Source organism: Marmota marmota, unplaced genomic scaffold (assembly GCF_001458135.2).
Source record: "Marmota marmota marmota unplaced genomic scaffold, marMar, whole genome shotgun sequence".
Lineage (NCBI taxonomy): Eukaryota > Metazoa > Chordata > Mammalia > Rodentia > Sciuridae > Marmota > Marmota marmota.
In genome coordinates this window covers 21593240-21601389 of record NW_026000249.1, presented here as the reverse complement: position 1 = coordinate 21601389, position 8150 = coordinate 21593240, and the positions used below count along the sequence as shown (strand labels likewise).

Below are 8150 nucleotides of genomic sequence, written 5' to 3'. Positions count from 1 at the left end.
TCAAAAAAAAAAAAAAAAAAAAAGAAGAAGAAAAGGACTAGGGATGTAGCTTACTGGTAAAATGCCCTCAATTCAATCCCCAGTACAAAAAAGTTGTAAAAGAATAGTGGTTACCAGAGGCCCCATAGAATAGAAGGAAGGGATAGATGAGGAAAGGTTGGTCAATGAACGCTTAAGTTACAGTTAAAGAGAAGAAATAATTTCTGTTTTTCTTTTGCATGGAAGAGTGACTATAGATAATAATTATGTACTGTATATATAAAAAATCTAGATTTTGAGTGTTTTTACCATAAAGAAATGATAAATGAGGAGATATGTATGATTACTCTGACTTGATCATTATACAAGGTATACATGTATCAAAACATCATATGGTACTCCACAAACATGTATAATTTTTATGTATCAGTCAAAATATATATAATATAAATATAAATAATTAATTTTTTAAAAGCCTTATTTAGGAGCTGGGATTGTGGCTCAGCATTAGAGTGTTCACCTAGCATGGGCAGGACTTGGATTCGATCCTCAGCACCACATAAAAATAAAGGCATTGTGTTTAAAAAAATTGAGCCATTGAAAAAAAGTCTTATTTAAATAGAGAAAAGAACTAGCTTGTGAATATAACCAAAAACAGAAAAAATAAAGAAAAAGAAAATGTCATTTCATCGTATTTATTATTTAAATCCACATTTTAGAAATGAGATTAAACATTTATTAGTTATAATATATCAGGCACTCTGCATTTAACACACACCATCATATTAGAATATCCCAAAAGCCACACAAAGTTATTTTCCTTAATCTCATTTATCAGTATAGATTCATAGATTCAGAAAGTAAGTAATTTATACAAGATTTTATAGTTGCTAAAAATTTACAGTTATCTGTAATCCAGACTTAAATTCAGATCTGATTCAAACATTATGTTTCCTTTGCTTTGATAAGGCATTAACAACACAGTTGCCTCTTTAATATATTTAAGGATGTGCTTTTATTTAAATATTAAGACATACAAATGAACAGATAACCCATACAATATCTAACACAGGACCTTCAATGAAAGAATTTCAAAAGTGGTACTCATCACTCTTCTGGTCTCATATTATCACAGTGCTACAAAATACCCTCTCTATTTCTTTACCTCCTGCTTTGTATTTACCATAAACTGACCACTATATACAAGGATTACTGTTGTTGTTTTTATACACATATTTCCTAGCAGTTGATGAGATTTAAAGGCAGTAAATTAACATGAAAGTAATTATATATGTAGATTTTTCAAAGATATTCTGTCCAAATGTGTATTTTATTATAATTTATATGATATAGTTGATATATACAATTCTGTTAAAAAATCTAAGTTGTTGATTTTTGTTTATTACTCATGATTTTCCTTTTCAGCATAGAAATATGTGGCATTTAAAGGAAAAATTTTAAGTACAGTTTTAAAATCGAGAAAAACCCACTCATGTCAAAAACATCTTTTCCTTAAATAATTTTTCTTTAACAGAATTAGTATTTTTTTCTTTAAGTTTGCATTTTGAAATTTGATTTTCACTTAAATTGACCCATAATATTTTCATCACATGCTTATACTGTAGAAGTAATATTGAGTTGGTATGCCCTAGTAAGAATATTATATTTAAAACCAGCAGCAACTGTTTGGATTGGACCAGCATCTCTTCAGTGTCCCTGGGCCAACATCCAAGCCAAAATTCTTGTATAATATGGATTTTTCAAAAAATTATTACCTATAGTAATATATTATTTATTGATTCTCTAATGTTGAATATTAGAGCTATTATACACTTTAAGATGTTTTGTATATTGCTTCAATTAAAACTTTTTGTGCATAAATTTGAGGTTTTCCTTGTTCTCTAGTTGACATGGCCCATCAATACAAAAAATGTACTGATTTTTCATCGTATAAAAAACAAAATAATCCTTGTAGTATATAAAGGAAATACTCTTTTTGAAGAAATATTTTTGCTTTTTTGCTTTTTTGCTTTGAAGTGCTTGGAATGGAAACCAGGGCCTTATTTATATGCTAAAGAAGAACTCTACCACTGAGTAACAGCCCCAGCCCAGCAATTTTTTACTCTAGTTTTTTTTTTTTTTTATATGTGTGTGTGTGTGGTGCTGGGGATTAGAACCCAGGGCCTTGAGCATGCAAGGCAAACACTCTACCAATTGAGTTAAACAAGAGACTATCAGGAGAGAGAGAGAGAGAGCACACCAGAGGATGGCCTTTTATTGGGGAACAAGAAATTCAGGGGAAAATTCCATCCAATGAAGGTCGAGGGGGACATGTCACTTTGGAGAAGGGCTTTAGTTTGCCCTGGGTAATAGTTTCTGCCTAGCCCCTTACAAATTTCACTTTATATAATGACAGCAGGTCTGTTTAAGAAGAATTGGTTTGAACCATGATGAACTATATATCAAAGAAGTTTGGGTCTCTTGCTCCCAAGCATACCACCAGCAGTTAGTGTATACTGGGACTCAAATACTTTTATATCTGAATCTAAATCCCATATTAACACAAATAATTGAATATATTTATAATAGATGCAGAGAAAAGCATTTTTAAGGACATTGCCAACATTTGAAATATATTTAGAAACTTTTTATGGGTGATATTTTAAAAAGTATTATAGGTGATATCTTTAAAAAATATTATAGACAGCTGGAAATTGTAGCATAAGCCTCTAATCCCAGCCACTTGGGAGGCTAAATCAGGAGAGCCACCAGTTCAAGGCCAGCCTCAGCAATTTAGCAAGGACCTAAGCAAATGAGTGAGACCCTGTCTCAAAATAAAAATAAATAAATAAATAAATAAAAAGTGCTGGGGATATAACTCAGTGGTAAATCACCTTTGGGTTCAATCCTCTATACCCACCCCCACTCTCCCCCAAAAGCTATTAAACCATTATAAGCATTAAGGCTCAGTTCTCTCTTCTGGTAATTGCGGTGAATCTTGTACTGAATACATATATATGTTTTGTCCTATAAGCAAAATATTCAATTATATTGTAATACAAATATGCTGTACAAAATTATGGGTAAAATCATATGAGAATAAATAAGTAGGTAAGTCCCTCTTACTAACAATAAGATGAAATATCACATATACAGTGCTGCACAATAAAACTTTAATAGAAAAATTCTGCATCTGTGATGACCAATATGTAGTCAACAGCCACGTGTCATTATTGAGCTATCGAAATATCACTTGTGGGATAGAGAAACTGAATTCTAAAATTTGATTATTTTATTTCTATTTAAATTCCTCATAGTTAGATACTGTTATGGATAACACATGGTTAAAAGATGGTGAAGATGATGGTATAAAAAATTTAGACACTGAATAGCTAATTATAACCCTGATATAAACTTCAATGGATGATCACTGATATAATAATTCTAGAGTGACACCTGAACAATTACTTTATGGGGTATCAAGGAAGAGATGTCTAAATATCATAAACCCACACATGAACTTTTAGATGTTTGATAATGAAATGAGACTGGACCTGTTTGAGATTAGTTCACTATTTTGAATCAGGGTTTGTTTTACAAAGATAATATAGTTATAGTTTTCATCACCCTGAGCAAAAGACAAGACAAGAACAATTTAGAGGAGGAAGAGTTTATTTTGGCTCACAGTTGCAGAGGGTTAATGCACAGTTGCCCAACTTCATACCTCTGGGCCCAAGGTGAGGCAGAACATTATGGCAGAAGGGCATGCAGAGGAAAGAATCTTGGAACATGGCAACCAAGACTCAAAGCTTATCTTACCAGGGACACCTCCAGTGACCTACCTCCTTCTGCCACACCTTACCTGCCTATAGTTACCAACCAGTTAATCTGTATCAATGGATCAGTTGATTGATTAAGTTAAATCTCATAATCTAATCATTTCACTTCTGAACATTCTTGCATTATCTTGCTCATGAGCTTTTGTGGGACACTTCACATCTCAACCATGACAATAGAACTTCCTTAAATTTTGTTTTACATTTGTCTGCAACAGTCTAGAATGCCTGTGCTAATGGTTTCAGAAACAATTTCAAAAATAAATTTAATAAAAGTATGTATTTTAGTTTATATATATATATTTTTTCCAGATACAGTTCATTTTCTCAAACAATAAATAAGATTCTTAAGATTAGGTATTATTATTTACATTTTCAGAGATCCATGTAGCACATAATAATTATATTATATATAATTGAGACCAAATTAACTAATTTCTTATTATTTTTACCCTCTGGTAAAATGTACTCTTATTGAATCCCAGGATGTTGAAAATGCCGAACAACGTACACGACCAGTGCAACTCCATATCATGTACAACCACCAGAATGGGAAATTATTTTCCATGTTTTTATGATATGTCAAAATACATTCTACTGGCATGTATAACTAAAAAAACAAATAAAAAAATTTTAAAAAAAGAAAATGCTGGTCAATATAATTTACTTATGAATCGTTCTATTTGATATTCCAGATATCCTCAGATTAAACAGCTCAAAAAGGGACATGCATGTGCTTGCAGTTTGTGTAATTACATGGGTCATTATAAGCATTCCTTCTTAGCTATGATAATGTTATCTCAAGAATATAACATAGCTTAAAACAGATCATATTGTCTTTCTGAAGAATTTTAACTTCTGTATTTAAAAAAAAATATATTACAGCAGCATGATTTAGAAACACAGCTTTAGGTTATATACCTACCTCTCTAAAATCTCCATAGCCAGAGAGCAAATTAAAATATGCATTCAGAAACAGGTTCCTTAATCATCTGTTTATTCTATATCTCTCAAAAATGCTTGGGAGAAGTCATATTTGATTTAGCACTCTTTTGGGGGCCCATAAATTTGAAGTAGTTAAGATAACTTACAGATACATATGAGATTTCCATTACTTGTTTAGGCTCCTCTTTTGGATACCATGTAAATATATTTGATAAACAAATTGTGATTAATTTCCAAAAATTTCTATACATTTTGAGATAGCTAGGGAAGCATTCAATGCAAAATTTGATGCTATTGTGCATTCCAAACATGTTCATTTTTTTATAGGAAAACCAAACTTCTAAAATGAGGGAAATTTGAGATATGGCATATTTATGTTCTAGGGGTAGTGAATATAGCCCCCAAACCTACTGATACACAAGTTTGTGCACTGGTAGAAAGACACTTAAAAATGTCTTCATTTTGGGGCTGGGGATGTGGCTCAAGCGGTAGCGCGCTCGCCTGGCATGCGTGCGGCCCGGGTTCGATCCTCAGCACCACATACAAACAAAGATGTTGTGTCCGCCGAAAATTTTAAAAAAATTCTCTCTCTCTCTAAAAAAAAAAAAAAAAAAAGTTTTCATTTTTTTGCACATCCACTCTTCGTTTTTGATATAAATTGAATGTAAATTAGTGAACTGCCTGTAAATACATCTTGCATGAGCAGTTACTAATATTGATAGTCTACTTTTTGATTCCTTTCAAATTTTTCTGCTAGCCTGATAAAACCATAGTGAGGAACATAAAGAGATTGTTTTAATATGTTGAGTGCATTGTTTACATTAAAAAGTATATTCCCATAAAGGCTGATCTATAAATGCTAACATTTATGTTGTTCACTATTTCTGTGTGCTCATATTGCCAGAGTGACTGTTGCTTGATTTGGCAGAAGTTATGGAATTTTAAAAGCAGTTGCATGAGCAGATATATCCATTTTCCATATGTACACATTTGCAATTTAGAAAGTCATTTATTTTGTTTAAATATTCAAAATCTTGCAGGGTTTGTTGTACACATTGCAAATATGCATATATATATACACACACACACACACACACACACACTAAATAATATACAGAATTACATGTGCCTTTATATGTGCATGTACATAGAGAGCAACCTTTTAAATAATTTAAAAATATATGCATATTGAATATACAACTGTACTAAAAATTTAGTTTATTGATCTAAAAACCAAATTTATTTTATCATAAAAAATTGGAACATCATGGATGTTTTTTCCTTTTAAATGTTTTCACTATTTAAAACTCCTAGTTATCACTTTAACCTACTTCCCCCAGATGTCCATGACCCCAACCACACACACATTCTTCCTTTTTCTTAAATATGTTATGCAGTTTCATACAGCACATACATATTTTTCTGTCTGGGGTCCCCTTCCTTCCTATGTCTACTCCTTGGTGTTTTTTATAGTCTAATTTAGATCTACCTTTCTGTTTCCTTTATTCTACCCTCTTAATATTTGTGAAGTCGTGCTGAAAGTATAGCCTTGTCTTTCTCAAGAGACTGTGTTCATTGATGGCAAAGCCTAAGCATATATTAGTATCTCCCAGATCTCACATTAAAATACGCATTCAGAAAGAGGTTCCTTAATCATCTGTTTATTCTATATCTCTCAAAAATGCTTGGAAGAAGTCATATTTGACAGCACAGAAGTCAAGGTTTTTGAATGAAACAATAAATGAACAGAATCATAACTACTTTCTAAGGTGTTCATGTGTAAACAAAAAGTCAAATGATCAATCTTTCCATGAGTATAAGGTAATTTTTAAGATAGTGATTAAATCTGAATGTGAAGGTTGTACTGCATTAATAATAATGCATTTAACATGTATTCAGTGTTTCTGTCATAAAAGCAACCTGTCATGCAATCAAAATCTGCAAACATTTCTTTTAGGATGTGTATAAACTATGGCAAATTTATTTTGCTTTAAGCTGATTTTCTCAACTTTCATAAAAATCAACATACTATTTACAATCCATTGTAAAATATGTAATAATTTTATATTGATTTATCCAAAGGTGTAGGTATTTATTATTTATATATACAATCAAATCTGAAGTCTGATCAAGATTATGACATAGTTTATAACATCCTAGTTAATCTGTACCTTTCCATAGCCAACATGAAATAAAAGTTTGATTCTAAAATTTTACTCTTGTTTTATTTCATTTCAGTCAAAGCATTTTATAGTAAAAGTAAAACAACCTGAGCCATCCTTTCATAATACTTGAATTCTAATTTTGTATTAATTTGCCTTTTTCTCTACTATTTTGCACAAAGATTTAGAAATATTTACTAATAGTAAAATGTGTAAAGAAATAATGAAAAAGAAATAGAAATATCATTGAATGGAATTATGTATCTCTACAGACTTAGAGTCTGATGTTTCAGTTTATTCCAATATTTATTGAACTCCTAGTAGATAAAAGACACTAGTTGCTATAGTATGACAGCGAGAAAATAAATTTTAAAAAAAAGACAAAAACTAAATTCTTGTGAAATGTTCCTGTTCCTCTGGAACTTACTATCAATAGGAAAGTTAAGAATTTCTATATTGTAAAGTAGAAGTTGCAAATAGATACAGAAAGAAAACATGGCAAGGGGTTCTGTGCAGATTGTGGTATCATGGTGAGCAATCCAGTAGGAAAGGACTCCTAGCTGTGATCTGAAGATAAGCAATAAGGCTAGGGATGCAGACCAGTGGTAAAGCACTTGCTTAGCATTTGAAAGGTCCTGAGTTCAATCCCCAGCCTCACAAATAATTATAAAGAAAGAAAGAAAGAACATCAGTTAACTATTGGAGATAATGGAAGCCCTTTCTTTTGGAGTAAAGAGTTCATGCAAAGCTCCTATGATGAAAATGAACAGAAAGGCTAGGGTAGCTAAATCTAAGGAGAAAAAAAATGATACAAGGAAGAGAAACTAGAAAAGATCTTCTCCATTCAGGGTCTTGTAGGTCATGCTAAAATTCCTAAGGATTTCTATATCTATCTTACAAGCAATGGGAAGCTATTTAGAAATTAATTATAAGAAAATGATGACCCGATTGTATTTGAATATCAAATTTTTCTTTCTGGGTCAGGTTTTGAGAATGTACTGAAGGGGGCCAGACCTCAGGTGCTTGTATTCTAATCCAAAAAAAAAAGAGGCTAATGGTTTGAATAGAAGGTACTTCACAAATGCGTCTCCTGTAGGCAGCATATTGTTGGGTCTTGTTTTGTGATCCATTCTACTAGCCTGTGTCTCTTAATTGGTGAGTTTAAGCCATTAACATTTAGGGTTATTATTGAGATATGGGTTGTTCTTCCAGCCATATTTGTTTATTT

At 31.7% G+C, this 8150-nt stretch overlaps 1 protein-coding gene across 5 annotated transcripts in view; it reads left to right on the top strand.

Annotated features, from left to right (window-relative positions):
* LOC125614152 (dystrophin-like) overlaps positions 1–8150 on the top strand; it is a 753869-nt gene that overhangs the window by 539178 nt on the left and 206541 nt on the right. The window lies entirely within an intron of this gene.